The sequence below is a fragment of the Anabrus simplex genome, chromosome 3 (assembly GCF_040414725.1).
Source record: "Anabrus simplex isolate iqAnaSimp1 chromosome 3, ASM4041472v1, whole genome shotgun sequence".
NCBI classification, from domain to species: Eukaryota; Metazoa; Arthropoda; class Insecta; order Orthoptera; family Tettigoniidae; genus Anabrus; species Anabrus simplex.
This window is the reverse complement of record NC_090267.1, coordinates 35,758,578-35,778,785: the sequence shown is the minus strand read 5'-3', so window position 1 is coordinate 35,778,785 and position 20,208 is coordinate 35,758,578. Positions and strand designations below refer to the sequence as shown.

The 20,208-nt window shown below is 41.3% G+C and overlaps 1 long non-coding RNA gene across 1 annotated transcript in view; it reads right to left on the bottom strand.

The window, feature by feature from the left end:
• Positions 1 to 20,208, bottom strand: part of LOC136866976 (uncharacterized) — a 965,921-nt gene that overhangs the window by 114,717 nt on the left and 830,996 nt on the right. The gene's annotated exons all lie outside the window — the stretch shown is intronic.

Genomic DNA, 20,208 nt, shown 5'->3' with positions numbered 1-20,208 from the left:
AACACAAATATTCGTTTTCAGAAAATCCACTTAAGGGGGGAGGGGGTGAAAGGAAGTGAGGAAAGAGTTGAATTATTTATATGAGGATACATATATCTCAACAAATGAAGATGTTACAGACTTTAAAATTGGTACTTCGAATCTGCTTTAAAAATGAACACATGCTTTTTGGAAAATCCACTTAAGGGGGTGAAAAGAAAAAGAAGGGTGAATTTTTAAAATGAGTATCTTCTTCTTCTATCGCTTTACCCACACCTGTGGGGTTGCGGGTGCGAACTGTGCCGAACATGTGGATTTGACCCTGTTTTACGGCTGGATGCACTTCCTGACGGCAACCGTATGTGTATGGATGTAATCTATACTTCTATACTAACATTATAAAGAGGAATAATTTGTATTTTTTCCTAACGGATAGACTCAAAAACTACTGAACCGATTTTAAAAATTAGTTCACCTAGGGCCTATAGAAAACTACATTGTCAGTGAGTAACACGGGCTGTATTTTATTTTCAAAACAATTAGTGGTGGGCGACGGGGGGAGATATAAAAATATTAAAATAATAGGCTTATGTAGGCGAAATCGAATTTGTCGTACAAGGACGAGACAAAGCTCATTTTAAGCCCCTTGACGCAAAGAACAAAACTCGGTAAAACATTCGGGCCCAAAAACCATGTTTTAAGGCCATAAAACCAATCGTTATGGAGATATTGGAACCACACTACCCCTGCTCTAGGAATCGGATAAAGAAACGAACGGCCGTAACCATGGCAACGTCAGCTCCAGGATTCTACAGTAGCCAGATTATGCATGTACGTTTGGGCATAGCTGCCAACTAAAATTGATACACATATAACTTACTATCTGGAAAAAATAAACTGTTGTGTAAGACGCTCATAGCACTCCTTTGGGTGGGGATGGAAAGGGAGTGAAGTATAAAAATAATAGCCTCGGAGATCTCCGTAGTACAGCGACCAGCGGTTGCCGACGGACCTCCGTTTTTACGTACTGGCTTAGGGTTCAGTATTTTGCGGAGTCAGTTCCCTATAGTTTAAACTATTTTCTATCAAATCATGGAGTAGTAGAATCATTGATGTTATTAGAGCCGATATATACTTTTGCGATCAATGTAACCTATATACTGTACACAATTGTCAATTGACTTGAAAAAAATTCTCAACTTTTATAATCAGATTCATTATATGATGTGCGACATGAGTGACAAGCCCTAAGAATTATAATCCTCGATAATTATTGTCGTTTCTTTTATGCATCGCGTATTTCCTTAATCATTTGTAATAGTTACGAAATGTCGGAACAAGCAAATACATTCAATAATATTTATATTTGTGGTAATATCAAGGGGAAGTATACTTACACTAAGCCTGCAGCTTTGTGAAGGGAGCAGGTATATCTAGGTGGGAATGAAGCAAAAACATGGTAGCAAAAGATCTTAGATGTCTACAGCAATTAGGAACTAATATTTAGAGGCCCCATGAAGAAAAGAAGAAGATACACTATAATTCCAAACATGACAAATAATTTCTACGTACTTAAGTAAATACACCAGTGATACAAAAATCTAATGAAGTGTCATACCGATAGAATGAGTAACTAAAGCCAGTTTCTGATAACCCGTACGAAGAATGGGTACTTCTGTTAGTAATTTAATAAACAGGCGGCATGATGACGTCAGAGTGGATGAATCATGATTATGAACTGCGGCATAGCATAACACGTTTCTCGTTAAATGTTTCTAAAACCATTGAAAAAGGCGGGCCTGACTACGACAGGTATATGAAGACGAGTAATCTGACCTACTTATAACGAATGCTGTGGAGCAGGTCCTCTACTTACTATTAATACTTCCTATTCTCTCTTCTTGTTCGCAAGCTTGATATTAATACGAACTAGCTCAGGTTGTTTGCTGACAACTAGCACATTTGTTTCCTTAGCATTGATTTTCATATGTAGGCCTGCTAGTGCAGAAAATAGCACTTCTAGCATTTTAGACCGTTCATTTTCTGAGTCGGCCACTAGCGCTACCTCGTCTACAAAACAAATGCAATGAATCTGCTGACTTTAACACCCCTTGCGTTAGTCTTGAAATTAAACACATTGAAGATTTATTTATCCACTTTATCAGTGCATTTGTATTTCTGTTAGTTTAACACTTCATTCTGCCATTTGAACATCAAATATTTTTGTTTTAATAATTTAGGATTCCGAATTTATAATTGATGACGAGTTCGGTTTTCTTTTCGAAAGAAATAATGATGTGCCTTCTAGATCAATGTGGTTACCAACAAGTGCATTCAAACGTCTCTTTCTTTAGATTTACATACTTACTTTATTTACTTTACCTACTTACTTACTTACCTACTTACTTCTGTAACGAACATAATGGTATACAGAACTCTTACTTGAATTATCAACATTTCTCTTTTTACGATATTTGTTCATCCCTTTCCTGGAGCATAGTGATAATGACATTGGATTATCCCCGTTGTAGGGAATTCTAATGTAACGCCGAAAACGAGAAGATAATTATATTAACCATAGGAGGAAGAGAACGTGGTCTGATTCTTTGACGAATTAAGTTATTAGCTAAAGACAAGGAGGGGCCTTGAATGGTGATGGAAAGGAAAATTCCCAAAACTTCGCAAACTTAAACCCTTTGGAGTCGGAATGAATACAAGTTGCACAAGGGAAAAAAGGACAGTAAATTTTTGGAAATGCAAGTGGATCCAATGCAATGCTCCATTCGTCACTGAGTACTTGACAATGATAACAAGAGCCTGGAAGTTAAAATTTTGAAATTGTGGGGCCAGCTATTATTATGTCCTTACCTGCCTAGTTGAGCTCCCGTAGGCCATTTAAAAGTTTAATGCTACTTTTTGCCTGTTTTGAGATATGATGAATATTTTCAGTTACTATTAGCATATAAAAATTTAACATTGGAAATAAAATATAATTCCAATATACTGCACTAGTAACAAAGAAAACAATTTATTTTTAATTCAATACATGAAAATAATATTTGCACAAACGATATTTTCGTATTACACAAATCTCTAGTTAAAATCTTACTCCACAAACCAACTGGCAGAGAGGGTCGACGGGCCGCGTACCTGTTACGTAAGAAAAATCAAAAGTGAAAATCCTCAGCCTGTTTCCAGTCATTCGACTGGGTCAGGAATGGCATTTAATGAAGTCTCCACCTAGCGGAAAGGTTAGGAACTGTGCCGGCCACCGAAGCCTATCGCACTCCTCTAGGGCAATGATTAATTACTGACAGATGCAATTAAATGATATTGGTGAGAGCTGCAGGAATGAATTTTGAAATGGAAAACCTAAGTACCCGGAGAGAGACCTGTGCTGCCTTCGCTTTGTTCAGCACAATTTTCACATGGAGTGGCCGGGATTTGAACCACGAAGCTCAGCACTGAGAGGCCGGCGTGCTGCTGCTGCTAAGCCATGGAGGCTTTCACCTACTATGTAAGACTAAGTACTAAAATGTGATGGAGAAGTATACTATGAAGCTTACATTAAACCAGTGGTGGCCAGGAATGCCGCACCTGTGCAGCACGCTGATATGCTGTGCGATGAGCTGGCCTCATCCTTGCACATTAATGTTCCCACCCCTCCGGAACTGCTCCGCCCAGGATGACCGACTCGATTTAGCCATTACGAAGGGGTATACTGCTATTCGTAGCAGTCATCCTTTCGAGTCCTAAAATTTCACACCGCAGATTAATATTTCATTTTGGTTTATACGTCATATACAATAAACAAATACAAATCCATACGATATGCCCTTGTTTGAGTAAACCTGCGACAGTACATTATATTAAACAATTATCAAGATACGCATACTTCGCTGCGCAATTATACTGAAATTTATAACTGAATACTTAACATTTTATATATAATCTGCCAAAGTTCGCGATCTGACGACAAAACTCCTCCCATTTTTCAATCTTTCATTCCAGCAACCGATTTCGTACTTCCCGGGCAAGCTCCACGTGTTCCGCCCGGTCAGTTGGGTCCCTAAATCTTTGCCATATTTTCCTATAAGCATCCTTGAGGAGATCCGGCGGGGTGTCGTCTTGGATGCCTTGGCGGTACCGAACCCGCGGCCGGACTGTATTCGTGGTCATTTCCCGGCCAGGACCAGTTTCCAGCGCGGTTCGCACATTTTGACGACGGACCAGAACATTATTATTATTATTATTATTATTATTATTATTATTATTATTATTATTATTATTATTATTATTATTCCGGCTCCTGACTGAATGGCCACCGTTGGGCCTTCGGTTCACAGGGTCCCGGATTCGATTCCCGGCAGGGTCAGTGATTTTTTGCTAGTGGCTTTACGTCGCACCGACACAGACAGGTCTTATGGCGACGATGGTATAGGAAAGGCTTGTGAGTTTCAAGGAAGCGGCCGTGGCCTTAATTATGATGCAGTCCCAGCATTTTCCTGGTGTGAGAATGAGAAACTAACGAAAGCTATCTCCAGGGCTGCCTACAGTGGGATTCGAACTCACTGTCTCCCGGTTGGAAGCTCACAGCAACGCACTCCTAACCGCATGGCTAACTCGCCTGGTAGGTCAGGGATTTTAATCATGTCTAATTAATCTTTCTGGCTCGGGGACTATTTCTTTGTGTTTGTGCTAACACTCTTCTCGTTATATACAGGCAACGCACCTCGCTACCAACCACAAGAGAAACACGCAACAATGATTACATCCCTGCACACAGGGCTGGCATAAGTAAGGGCATCCGGCCATAAAACAGGGGCTAATCCACATGTGTGACACAGTTCGCACCCACGCCCCCACAATGTGTGGGAAAAGCGGTTGAAGGCTATTATTATTATTATTATTATTATTATTATTATTATTATTATTATTATTATTATTGTTACCGTGTTTTAGCGGTAGGTAGAGGTGAAAGAAGGTGCGGGTGTGAATGGATCTCAAGCTACGAAATTATAGTGCCTGTAAAGTAAATTTAAAATTTAATACGGTTATATTTTCTTTTCAAAATAAATAAGTAACAAGCATGGCAGGTACAGAATAGCAAGTCAAAATAAGGTAGTTACAATATTTACAGAATTTGGGCTTCGCGCCCCGAGTTCACAATGCTTGGGCAATCAGCTCAGTTTTACCCCAAACACAAGTTTTAACAGAGGGGCAGAAAACCCCATTCATACCTAGGAGCCCTTGCTCCAAATTACACTGAAAAGCCTCCTCGAGGCATACAACATACAATTTTCAAAAGAGCCACTCGCTCTCAAATTTAAGTCTCTCCCAGGCCACACCAAACTCCACCTTCAAGCTGTCCTCAACGGACATAAACACAGGGGTAAAATACCCAATCTACTGAGGTCTATTAAACGAAAAGAATGTTAATTAAATGACCTCTAAAATAACAATTTGAGAGGAGGCGAACTTGCACTCCTAATACACTAGATTAAGACCTACTTGGCGCTAGGCCGTTAATACAAGGGCTAATCCCATACTAAAGAGGTGACTTAAGAAGAGAACAATTTGTTTTACATTAACGAAGAATAGGTTGAGAAAAATAAGTTCACCTCAAAACAATATGAGTGGGAGCTCGAGAGGGTTAGCACTCTCTATCCCAGAATGTAGCTTTCCAAGAGAATAGATGAAAAGAGTAGTTACATTTACATTTTAGGAAAAGGTTACATGGTGGAACGCTTCGCACCCGCCCCGAGAGTTAAACTGCTGAGCTAGCAAAGAAAGAATATATTAATCGGCCATTACCTTATAGTTGACCGCTGCTGGAGAAAGAGGCGCTTCCCGCCTCCTGCTATGTACTTAATACACTGAAAGATGGAACAGAAGTGGCCCGGAGACCCAAAAATCAGCAGTTTATATCCTCTCGCGGAAGGTTCTAGGTGTTAGGGAAAAGAAAACACCCTCCCACAAACTTTTTATTGGCTAGGGTATAGAAACATATTCAAGTTGGGGGAAGATACCAATGATTGGTCAGAAATTAATAACAGAAATTCGGGATTGGTCAAATGCAAAACAAGGGGAAAGAGAGGGGTATACAGCCAACTTAAACAATAACAGAAAGAAATTTAACAAAGAACAAGCTTTTGAAATAAAATTTTCTCCAAAGAACAGTTATTTTTCTTCCCACTAGGGTGCACTATTGTAGTTTTTCAGTGGTGTCCTCTAGAAGAGAAAGTTCACACTTCTTACTTCAAGCAAAACAAAAGTACGTCGAAAATGACACAGTTCACAAACTCAAAAATTTCCAGGTGGTGACATCTTCTGAGAAACTAGAAAATTAATAGGGTAAATAAAGTTCAGACTTCCTCCAGCAGAGGAGTTTCCACAGGCGCTCATTTTAAATTAGCGGAGTGGAGGTGTACCGCCCGGTACAGACCTCCCCCCCAAAAGTTCCTCGAGGGATGACACATGAAGTCAGTTTGAAACAAGTTCCAAGTTATGATGTGAATATGAAGATAGATTGCAGAAGCATTTATGAGATTTTCTTAATTTGGTTTGTTTCAGTTTCAAAATTTTGTTGTTGCAAGTGAAGTAAAGTCTTTCTGTTTGTAGTAGTTGAATTCTGAGGATAAACTTTTAATACTTAAAAGTGAAGAAAAATTTTGCAATGTCCACCAAATATTGCTGATGAATTCCCGTGAAACGGTATTAAGGTTGAACAGGAATTTCTATGTAGTTGATGTAGGCTAAGTTGGATGGCCAGACCGGCCGTTACAGCTTGCGTCCAAAGGAAGCCGCTCGGACCCCTCAAGTATCCTGAGATACCGCTCGCTCGCACTATGAGGGGGGGAGCAGAGGTGTTGAAGCACGCCGCACCCGCGGTGAACATATACAGGTTGCGGGCAAGTAGCAGGTCGTGCGCCGCACATCAGCCTTGGCCGGGCGGAGAGCTCCGGCTCGCCGTGCACATGTCGTCCTCGCTGGGGCCGAGGGGGCCCGTCCTCGAACCCAGCCGCGGCACAGCGCCGCGCGGCTGCGGGAGCACTGAAACATTAAAGCTAGGCGGCAGAATTGTGTTGGACCATCATTTTTCTTTTGAGGGCACAGGCATGTAGAGAGATTGAGGGGCCAGCGGCGTGCAGATATCCATGGCATTTCATCTAAGCCAGCCACTGTGTGTAGTGGAGCAGGAGACGGGAGCGTGGTAATGGCCGTGACAAGGACAGGATGGCAGTTTAACAATCGGGGGAGGTTTACAAGAAATGCTTACATATAAAATAAAATAGAAGGAGCAGAATGCCTTAAGAGTGGAACTCAAAAAAAAAATATATATATATATATATATAACCATCATATTCCTATCAAATTATATGAAGCAAGTTGAAACAAATTTACACCGGTTTCACCTGGGACAGGTGAACCCTAGATATCCTCTCGGTGGCTGGATTGCTTACTAACAATGTAACCGGAGTAAGAAAATCGAGAATGATGCATGGCCCATGAAATCTGGGGGCAAGCTTGCCCGCGGGAACAAAATTCTTGACCATAACCTGGTCACCTACCTTCAAAGGGGTGGGTTTCCGTCCACGATCATACCTTTCCCTAACCTTTTCATGAGACACTTTAAGATTGGCTTTAGCCTTCTTCCAAAGATCTTTAATGTTGTCCGGATCTATTGTCTCGGGTAGAATGTCACTCAGAGACCAGAGGTTAGAGAGCGGCGTGTTGGGAACAAACTTGAACATCAAAGAAGCTGGAGTAAACTTGTGAGATTCATGAACCGCCGAATTCAAAGCAAAAGCTATCCAATGCAGGGACGTGTCCCACCTGGAAGGATCTTCATGATGATAGGCAATAAGTGCGGACCTGAGATTACGGTTAACCCGTTCAGCCAGAGATGGTTGAGGGTAATAAGCCGAAGTAGTTACATGAGAGATGGACAAGTCAAAACAGAATTTACGAAATAAATTAGATGTAAAAGCCTTAGCATTATCAGATACCATATATTGGCACGGACCAAAAGAAGCAAGAATAGAATTTAAGCAAGTAATGGTGGACTGAGCGGTAGCCAGCTTAGTCGGAAATAACCAAGAAAATCTGGTAAAACCATCTACACACACAAAGATGAACTTGTTGGCATTACCCTTTGACTGGGGGAAGGGTCCTACATAATCAATATACAGGCGTTCCTTGGGGCGCGACGCTTGCTTAGAAGACAAGAGGCCTACCTTGGTGGACATGGTCGGTTTACTAAGCAAACAGGATTTACAAGCCTTTACTAGTTCACGGATTTCACCGTCCATACCTTTCCAGATGAACATATCACGAATTTTTTCACGAGTTTTAAAGATACCAAGATGCCCTCCTAATGGGGTCTCATGATAATACTTGAAGATCATAGGTACAAGAACAGCTGGAACAACAACTTTCATCATCTTATCATGCCTCGAAGGGCAACATAGAACCCCATTCCTCAGAACATAAGGGACAACATGTTCCCCAGAAGAAAGGGTTTCCATTATCGGAGCCAGCGTCGGATCTTCACGTTGGTATTTCTCGATATCCCTAAAAAGCATGGGAGCATCTGTTAGGATGGCATTAACCTCAGATAGTATGGACTCGGAAGGTGATGAACTGTCGACCGGTTCGTGGGTCTCGACGTCGTTAGAAAACATACGGCTGAGTCCATCAGCAACAACATTTTCGATACCTCTGATATGTCTAACATCAAATTGGAAGGCGGAAATACGGATGGCCCAACGGGCTATACGACCAGTACGACGCGGTCTACCTAAGACCCAGCTTAAGGCTTGATTATCTGTCTCCAGGTCAAATTTGACGTGTTCCAGATAGAGACGGAACTTTTCTAAGGCGAATAAGACTGCCAAACCTTCAAGCTCATATATGGAGTACTTTGCTTCTTGAGCCGAGAGAGTCCTAGATGCATAGGCGATGGGGCGCCTCCCTAGTTCAGTCTCTTGGAGAAGGACTGCAGCTACCGCCGACGACGATGCGTCGGTTTGGACAATGAATTTCTTCGAGAAATCAGGCATAGCAAGTACAGGGGCATTACAAAGTGCTAATTTAAGGTCTTCAAAAGCGGCTTGTTGAGAAGGTCCCCACTCGAATTTGATGCCTTTCCTACGAAGAAGGTTTAAGGGCGCCGCTCTATTAGCGAAGTTAGGAATAAACTTCCTGAAGAAATTCACCATACCAATGAACCTGGCGATACCTTTAATGTCTTTGGGAGGTTTAAAATCACGGATGGCCTGTGTTCTAGAATGATCGACTGCTACACCATCGGGTGACACAATATGCCCTAGGAAAGACATAGAGGGCTTAGCAAAGGCAACCTTGGACAACTTAACAGTTAACCCAGCCTTACGAAGGCGATCGAGAACTTCTCGCAGATGATCTAGATGTTCTTCAAAAGTATCTGAAAATACGACGACATCATCTAAGTAGTGATATAAGTACTCGAATTTGATGTCGGAGAAGACCCTATCTAGTAGCCTAGTGAGCACAGCTGCCCCCGTGGGGAGCCCGAAAGGTACGCGGTTGTATTCATATAAATTCCAGTCCGTGGCAAACGCTGTAAGGTGTTTAGACTCTTCGGCAAGGGGAATTTGATTATAGGCCTGATTCAAGTCCAAGATGGTGAAGAACTTGGCCTTACGAAACCATGAAAAACAAGAATGTAGGTCAGGAAGGGGCACAGATTGCAACACCACCTTCCGATTGAGAGCCCTGTAATCAATGACAGGCCTGAAGCCTCCTTGGGGTTTCGGGACTAGAAAAATAGGCGATGAATACGCCGACTTAGAGGGCCTAATAATACCATCCTTCAACATCTGATCGATAATTTCTTTCAGAGCCTTCATTTTAGGTGGAGATAGCCTATAAGGTGGAAAACGGACAGGAATCGAATCCGTGACCTCAATTTTGTATTCAATAAGGTCAGTAACACCAAGAGTATCAGAGAACACCTCGGGAAACGACAGACACAGTTTGCGAATACTATCAGCCTGCTCCTCAGGTAGATGTCTAAGGTCTAACAACATCTCATCCTGGGTAGGCGAAATAGAAGAACATGACACAGAATTACACTTTAATAGTGGGATTTTACAATTAGAAGCAAATTTGAATGTGCACGACCTAGACTGGAGATCGAGCACAAGACCAGTGTGAGAAATAAAGTCAGCTCCCAATATAATGGGGCAAGACAATTGCTTGGCCACAAACAATTAACTTTCCATGTAAACTTAAAAATACGAATTTTGACCAGTAAGGAACCTAGAATTTCTAATGGAGATGAATTAGCCGATACGTATTGAACAGGAGAAGAGACATAGTCAGGAAGTTTACAAACCGTTTTCAATTTAGAATACCATTCAGCCGAAATAATCGAACAAACACTGCCTGAATCTAAGAGAGCTGTTATAGGCTCGTTATTTAACTCAATCTTAAGAAAAGGAACAGGTGCGGGGGTATCCGCCGCAATCCTAAGACATTCTTTAGGGCATTCAAAAGATGAATTTGAAGGCTGATCGTTCTCTGCATTTACAACCTGTTTACTAGGGGCTGAGTCTCGGGAAGATGGATTAGTCGACTCAGCCGAAGCCACTAGTCACTTTTTAGTATTGGCATAGGTGGAATTTGCACCAGAAGTTGAGCAGGAGGGGGTGCTATTTGAGTTTGGGCAATTCTTGGCGATATGTGAGAAGGCCCCAGACTTAAAACAGCCTTGTGATGACCCGGCTCCATTCCTTGTCCCACTTGACTTGATCAGTGGACACTTGTTGCGCAGATGGTCAGGCGACCCGCAAGCATAACATTTACGGGGATTGACTGGTCGGCGAGGTGGAGGCCGAGTATTACTAAAGGAAGGCGGGGGTTCTTTCGCGACACGCAAAGAATCGGCGTATCTAACTCCTTCCGCTGAGACGGCCAACGCTTCAAGTTCAGAGAAAGTTTGCGGGCACGCCGCGAAACACAAATATGACCTGTAGGGTGGTGAAATCCCTTCCACAATAGCTTGTACAATCTGATCCTCAGGGAAATGAAGAGCAAACACCCTAGTATAAAACTTAATGTCCTGTATGAAATCAGCCAAGTTTTCATCCAAGCGTTGTACACGGTAATAGTACTTCTGAATAAGGGAGGACCTGGCCCTAGCCGGGATGAAGTTAGCTAGCAAATGGGCATGGAAATCCTCAATAGATGATTGCTCGGCAATGGCTCTTACGATTTTATCTGAGAGAATACCAATAGCATACGGATAGATAATTTGCAAAATTTGACATGGAGAAAGAGAAAACACAAGGGCATGATCCTGAAATTCAACTAGAAATCTTAAAAAAGAAATTACATCACTGGTGGTATTAACGGAAAACTTAGAGATACCTCTGAGCAACATTGCCAATGGATGAGGCAAGCTGATAAACCCGGGTGACATAGTAGGTAAAGGTTTCAATGGCAAGGAAGTTAATTCAGAACGGATGTTACTCAAAGATGCACGACGTTCAGATTCGTTGTCCAATGGGGCAGGGATAGTTTGAGCAGCAACGGTTATCCTATTAACTTCTCCCTTGGGAGGCGCTTCCTCACTACCTGCATTCACTATGGTGGGTTGATCAGATTTGGGAGGAACTTCCCCAGTTAACAATTGAGTGACCTTACTAGATAATTCGGAAATATTTTCCAGGAGCGTACTAGCTTCCTTCCTCTGAACGTCATTCAGTTTTAGAGACAACAGATCGTTAACCCTATTCGAAAAATGATATAGCCTGCCTTGCACACGCTTAATTTGATTAGGAGACGGATCATTTTCATCAAAAAAACTAACTACAGAAGCTAGCCCAGAAATATTCTCGACGATCGTGGAAAGAGAGTCATCAATTTCTTTCTCTTCCAAATTGGGGATGGAAATGGGCAAATCAAGGGACTCTCTAAGCTTGTTAGTGTCTACTGCAACCGTGCCTCCAGATTGCACATTTCTGATAGTTAATTCATAGATCAACTCCTCCTTGCGCAAATAGTTAAGATGGAGAACATCGCGAGGGCCGGGCATGGTGACAGAACAATTTTGAAAAACTCAAAAAATTCCAGCAACTGGGAAAATAGTTAGAGTTCGGAACAAACAATGTTTAGCCGTCAAAAGGGGCTAAATTGAGACCCATTCAACCACGCTCTGCTACTACTTGTTACCGTGTTTTAGCGGTAGGTAGAGGTGAAAGAAGGTGCGGGTGTGAATGGATCTCAAGCTACGAAATTATAGTGCCTGTAAAGTAAATTTAAAATTTAATACGGTTATATTTTCTTTTCAAAATAAGTAAGTAACAAGCATGGCAGGTACAGAATAGCAAGTCAAAATAAGGTAGTTACAATATTTACAGAATTTGGGCTTCGCGCCCCGAGTTCACAATGCTTGGGCAATCAGCTCAGTTTTACCCCAAACACAAGTTTTAACAGAGGGGCAGAAAACCCCATTCATACCTAGGAGCCCTTGCTCCAAATTACACTGAAAAGCCTCCTCGAGGCATACAACATACAATTTTCAAAAGAGCCACTCGCTCTCAAATTTAAGTCTCTCCCAGGCCACACCAAACTCCACCTTCAAGCTGTCCTCAACGGACATAAACACAGGGGTAAAATACCCAATCTACTGAGGTCTATTAAACGAAAAGAATGTTAATTAAATGACCTCTAAAATAACAATTTGAGAGGAGGCGAACTTGCACTCCTAATACACTAGATTAAGACCTACTTGGCGCTAGGCCGTTAATACAAGGGCTAATCCCATACTAAAGAGGTGACTTAAGAAGAGAACAATTTGTTTTACATTAACGAAGAATAGGTTGAGAAAAATAAGTTCACCTCAAAACAATATGAGTGGGAGCTCGAGAGGGTTAGCACTCTCTATCCCAGAATGTAGCTTTCCAAGAGAATAGATGAAAAGAGTAGTTACATTTACATTTTAGGAAAAGGTTACATGGTGGAACGCTTCGCACCCGCCCCGAGAGTTAAACTGCTGAGCTAGCAAAGAAAGAATATATTAATCGGCCATTACCTTATAGTTGACCGCTGCTGGAGAAAGAGGCGCTTCCCGCCTCCTGCTATGTACTTAATACACTGAAAGATGGAACAGAAGTGGCCCGGGGACCCAAAAATCAGCAGTTTATATCCTCTCGCGGAAGGTTCTAGGTGTTAGGGGAAAGAAAACACCCTCCCACAAACTTTTTATTGGCTAGGGTGTAGAAACATATTCAAGTTGGGGGAAGATACCAATGATTGGTCAGAAATTAATAACAGAAATTCGGGATTGGTCAAATGCAAAACAAGGGGAAAGAGAGGGGTATACAGCCAACTTAAACAATAACAGAAAGACATTTAACAAAGAACAAACTTTTGAAATAAAATTTTCTCCAAAGAACAGTTATTTTTCTTCCCACTAGGGTGCACTATTGTAGTTTTTCAGTGGTGTCCTCTAGAAGAGAAAGTTCACACTTCTCACTTCAAGCAAAACAAAAGTACGTCGAAAATGACACAGTTCACAAACTCAAAAATTTCCAGGTGGTGACATCTTCTGAGAAACTAGAAAATTAATAGGGTAAATAAAGTTCAGACTTCCTCCAGCAGAGGAGTTTCCACAGGCGCACATTTTAAATTAGCGGAGTGGAGGTGTACCGCCCGGTACAATTATTATTATTATTATTATTATTATTATTATTATTATTATTATTATTATTATTACACACACTTATTTGGCAAGTATGAAGAGTCGCTTAGTCCGCTCTACACTCGTGCAGCTGAATTGCTTAAATTTAAAGAGCTCTAATACGCCCTATCCCAAATATATATGCAAATCTCACTACAGAACCGTTGTGCGAGCAACTAGCTTAAAGTCCGTGCTCTATCGGAACACTGACACACTGTGGGGAGCCATGACGCGCGTGATATAATACATACTACCAGGCATCATTCATAAACCATCAACATGCTAAAATAATCACGCACAGTTTATCACACAACGAAGAATAGCCATATGAGCGTACTGACAGCTGTCAACTGTGACAACCCGCCCATCAAAGGAACTACCGCATCGCCGGCGCTTAATGACAGGGAATGCCAGTGATTAAACGAATGCTTAATAATAAGGCTATTTGACCTCCTGGGAGGCCTCGTGCAGGCTTTTCGAGTTGACCCCTTTGGTCGGCCTGCACAACTTTGAGGATGGGGTGCTATGTATGATGAATTCTGATGCTGAAGATGGCACAAACACGCAACCTCCGAGCTGGAGGAATTAACCACCGAAAGTTATCGGACCCAGAACCATTTGAACCAAAGGCGAGGATTCCAACCATTTAGCCAACGAGCCGCACAATGTGTAGTAAATCTAACACAATGAATTCGCAGTTGCTGTGAGTAATATTTACTAAGAAGGAAGTAAAATTACAGACAAACTGAGTAGTTGCAAGATATACTGTTGATAAACTGGTCGTAACGGGCATGTAAGTTGCGAGAATGATAAGTGGTACAAATATCTGGGGGCAAATCAATGGCAAGAAATCGCACGCAATGAAAAGATCAAAGCTAAGTCTGCAATGAAATCGATGAATAATAATAATAATAATAATAATAATAATCATAATAATAATAATAATAATAATAATAATAATAATAATTATATAGCATTTGCTAGGCCAGCTCTTCCGCTAGAGCTTCAGCGTTGAGACGTTGGGTTCAGAGAATCTCGGGTTCGATTCCTGGACAAACTGGATATTTTAATCGCGTCGGATTAATACTTCTGACTCGGGGACTAGGTGTTTGTGTAGTCATAACACGCTCCTCTTCATACACAGACAACATAGCAGACTATAACTATGACCGAAGCATGAAATAGTAAATACTTCCTCCACATAAGTTTGTCATCTGGAAGGCCATCCAGCCGTGACAGAGGCAAGTCCACATGTGCCACAGATATCCTCACCGCAGCGGGGTGTAGGAAAGGCGAAGGAAGAAGAAAAGGAAGGAAGTATGGCACCAGCTACTGTGCGCATGTATTTTTTTTTCCGCCATCCAGGAAGTATGTTGTCTAATTTTCGACGTTCTGTTATACTCATCTAGATGGCAGAGTGAACAGCATCTCTTCTGGGCTGTTTATGGCTGAGTTTTAATTAATTTCATTCGGTAATCATGAGATGTGTCACCTGTGATCTTATACCTGGCGACATTGCACGGCATGGAGTGTCGAAAGGACTTTCTCCGACATTTACATATCCGACTACATCTGCTAGGTTTGAACCCACGGAAATGGGGTCCAGAGGCTAACTTTCTATCACTAATCTACAGAAGGAGCCGACTCAATGGATAAGGATATGCGGTTGAAGTGATAACTTCATGTCATGTGAATGGAAGAGCATGAGCATAATTGGCCTGATCTAAGGGGGATAAGATAAGCAGAGAGTGACCTAACGACGGATAGTTAGGCTACTCTGTTTTAACTGATTTCAAATCAAGAGAATAAGAATTTTAAGAGACAATTAGTTCTAGGAAATAAGGGGTGTGAAAGCATTTATTTCATGCACACTTTCCTGCAGATACGACTCTTAAAGGTACTCCGACGTACAACGAAGAAGTGCTATAAACAATGGACAACCACTTTGTTGAGTAATGAACCAGATGGCAGTTTATAGTCCAGTACTCATAAGCAAACCAGGTTCGCTGCACTGTCTGTGAGCTTACATTCGGAATATCGTGGTTTCGAACCACACCGTCGGCATCCTTGACGATGGTTTTCCTTGGTTTCCAATTTTCTTACCAGTAAAATGCTGGGCCTGTGCCTTAATTCAGTAAAGTTCCTCCGAATAATATCTTCTTGTCCAGATCACGTAACTGTATACACCTCATATTTTTGGTAGCAAGTAACTATGGAATACAGTTATGAAACGATCCGTCAATTAAATACATTGAGGACGGTGTTGTGATGTTGGGAACATAATTTGGGGAAGATGAACCAGTAGTGAAAAATATACGTAATAATTTCTTGAGTTTGATTCGTGGATTTTAGTGAAAGAATAGCAATGAAGAGAAAGAATGAGAACATATGGATACGAGAGGGAGACCAAGACGACAATGGTTAGACTAGGTTTCTAACGATTTAAAGATAAGAGGTATAGAACTAAATGAGGCCACAACACTAGTTGCAAATCGAGGATTGTGGCCACGTTTAGTAAATTCTCAGAGGTTTGCAGACTGAACGCTGAAAGGCAAAACAGTCTATAATGATAATGTATGTATGTATGTATGTATGTATGTATGTATGTATGTATGTATGTATGTATGTATGTATGTATGTCTTAATAGCCTTTATTATAGCTTCCTTATCCAACTGCTTGCGTTTTTCCATATGAAAATAACAATAAACTTCATAAATTAAAAATTAAATGAAGGGGGACGAAATTATGAATATTCCCTGATTTATTACCATGGCCGCTACAGTAACTCACGCCAACCACCGCACTGGAGCGATTACACTCCAGGAACTGCACCACACGACTGAAATGCAGTCTGCTATTTCATACACATACCAGTGCTCACTCTAGGAATAACAGGCTATTAATTTGAATGCTGCAATAACTCAGCTCAACATAAAGATGAATCCTCCTTGTACATGGAAGCTAAACGTGGTGCACACAACCATCTCTCACAAGACAAGGGGATGAGGCTAAGCGTGTGCGCGCGGCTAAACATTATGTACCAACCGTGGAAACTAGAAATCACTAGGGGAGGATATTAAGTGCGGGGACGGAAATTGGCCCCCTCCTGCCTTACACAAGGTGTAATTATAAGGTAGATGAAACTTTCAGTACATATTCCTCACACATAGAAGAAGAAAATATTTCACACGGACATAGGTCCGGAGATGTTTTATTTCTATGTTAAAACTCATTTTCTACATCCTCCCGTAAAATTAGGTTAAATCCATTGAAAGTGCCGACTGGAGAAAATTCCTAAAGAAACATTCAGAACAGATCACCTGCTTTGGCATGTGTGTGACGTAACCAACCGATAAAAGTGTTGGACGTACGTTCGTTAGAAACCGAGAACTGTGCGAACTCATTTGGGTGTGCAGTAAGTGTGTGCTAAATCCACTTCCTGCCATCTGTTGGCCGTCTGTTTAATAGTCCACCTTCCATTCGTCAATTCTTGTCCTGGCGCGACCCCATATTGGTACGTCAGGAGTGCTTTGTAGGGTGACAGAGTAATTGTCTATCTCGCACACGGATTGTTTATGTAAGTGTGCAGTGCTCTGAGTTTCCTTTTGTATGAGTTACTTTGTTAGTTCATTCATCACTATCTTTAAGTCATTATGAATGAATCGAGCAGTAAAATATTTACTCTGGTAGATTAAATGTATAGTTACAGTGATTTTAAACCCAGTACACAGCAAACAGTGATCTCGCACTTTCATCCACACAGATGAACTACGACTGTACTCCGGGTTTCCAAGCCACCTGTTCCAACACTATTAACCGATTTCAACCGTCTTCAACGTTATAATCACTATTTCCCATGCCGCACGATCATCACTGCTAGCACAACTAGGACAGCTGAATCAGAAAGTGATGGAACAAGCCAGATGGAAAAGTATTATTATTATGGTGCTGATAAAACCAGATGACCTCTATAAAGAAACTGAAGTGATAGATGGTATAAGTGATCATGAAGCTGTCTTTGTCGCAGTTAAAAATAAATGCGATAGAATGGAATGTCTTCAAAGTAGTACTATGAAAAAAGGAATGGCGTATGGCTTATAGTACCGAGAGTGCCTGAGGGTAGGTTCAATTCGCCAGATGCAGGTCTTTCGATATGACTCCTTTAGGCGACTTGCACATCGTGATGAGGATGAAATGATGATGTCGATGACACATTCACCTGGCCCCCGTGCCAGCGCAATTAACCAATTATAGTTAAAATTCCCAACCCTGCCGGGAATCGAACCCGGGACCCACGTGACCAATGACCAACACGTTAAAAATTTAGCCATGGAGCTGGACAGTAGGAGTATTTGGCAATAACATACGGTTAATTAGAGATGCATGGGGAGAAATCTTAAAAAGCGATTATGATCAATGGAAAATGTTAACTACCTATGAGATGGGTTTAAAGCAATGTTAAGGAGTGTGAAAACAGGTATGCACTGTACCCTTAAAAATACTGAGGAACGGTAACCACGCATTAAGAAATGGAAATGAAGATATAGAGAAATGAGTATCTTCTTGACCTCAGGAACCACGACGAAATTCGACCACCAAATGGACAAAAGAGTGAATGCCGAGTAGGAGACATCGTGCTTCTTCAGGATGATCTGTGACCTAGATATCTGCGACAAAATGCGTTAATCACAGAAAGGAGAGCAGGTAGAGACAAAAAGGTACGAACCCTCATCCTTCAAATGGCCAGCGGGAAGATTTGTCGGCCTGTAAAGCTGGTCTTCCCTCTGGAGAATGTGAAGAACTGCGAAGATGATCCTCCATAATTCTTTTCTATGTTTTCTTTCCTCTTTCGAACATATTGTTGATAGTTAACGGGACTAATAAAATATGGATGTTTTGTGAGACATATTATTATAATTACACGAATCTTAACATCACGAAACACGACACCATGTATACAGACCATTACCCAAATTATAAGTTATACGAATATGATGATATACATATTCAGTATTCACCAACTACAAATTCTTCTTGTAATATTATGCTCTTACATCCTAATTTACCAAACGATTTTTACTACTTTGTATAACAAAATTGTATACAAAAATGTCCTTACCTAAAATCGGAAGATAATCATTTATAAACATTTTCTAACCCAAAATCGAGAATGATACTTTTGTACCTACAATATGAACAAGCCAACACGTCCCTCGTAATCAACGTCTAGAACGCGGCCCTGTAAAGGAAAAGGCAAGTATGGCCGAGCGTCGGGACATTATCGACTGTATAAATGCAACCCCAAATGGGGGCGCATGTACGCGTACAATTCGTCATGACAAATAATGGGTCGCAATATTTGACCTAATATACATAATAAGTTAACCTAATATATCATAAATATATCCTCATTTCAGCTATCACTTGCTTGGTTTAGCCTGTGATTATTTTGGGAGACTCTCGATGCTATTAGTTCACGGCACTAGACGGCATCCCATAAATGTAGGCCTGGCACTCAAGGTGTTAATACACCGGTGTTAGTTTGTCAGTCCTGTAATTTTATTCCAAGTATGCTTGTAAGACAGTGATATTCATATTTTTCCATAGACCTGAATTCCAAATGCCCTCTGTCTTCTGCAAGTAGTCTAAGACTCGCACCAATATGGCACTGTAACTGACAGTATAGTTTGGTGCGGATTAGTGTCCTGGGTAGTGAAATAGTACAGACGTGGCTTGGACATGCATGCCAGCCTGGATTTAAGAGTGCCAGTCGCTCGAGTCGTGACTCATTAAACCTGCATGACAGTCCTTTCTGCTTTGCATTCAGCAATCTCATGTAGGCAGACAGACTTTAGCATATTTTATTGCTCTACCTCTTTAGAATGCGCGACGGGAATGGAAGTATGCAGATCATAGATCGAATAAATTTTTATTTCTGGAAATGGTGGTGGCTCTAGACAGGAAATGTGGGGAGGGAGAGCGAACATATAAAATATGCCCTTCTTAATCTTCTCTCTGTTCCATTAGAGCCATATATCAGTAGGCAGCTCTCTGAAAAAGTAATATTCATTATATTGTTCTTTCCTGCTCGTAATCTCATTCACTGAAGAACATTACTAGTGAATGTATGCAAATTTAATTGTAGTAATGTGAGTGAAATAAGCCGTTTAGACTCGAGAAAAAATTATAATGAATTTTTTTTCTGCAGTTTCAGAGAAGCCGGAATTGACTGGCTCAGGCGTTGGCTTTCTGGGACCAAGTTAGCAGGTTTCTATCCAGGCTCAGTGCGGTGGTATTTCACTGTAAATGCCTAGGTGTTAATATAAGGGGTAAATAACGGGTACAGATGTCTGCTCATAGCAAGGATGTAAAGGAAAGGGAATATAAGATCCCAACTAGAGTATGGTTCCGGTGTATGTGACCCTGGCAAGAAATACTTCACTCGAGAACATTACCAAAATCCAGAGAAAATCAGCTCGATTTGTTCTGGGCGATTTCCGAC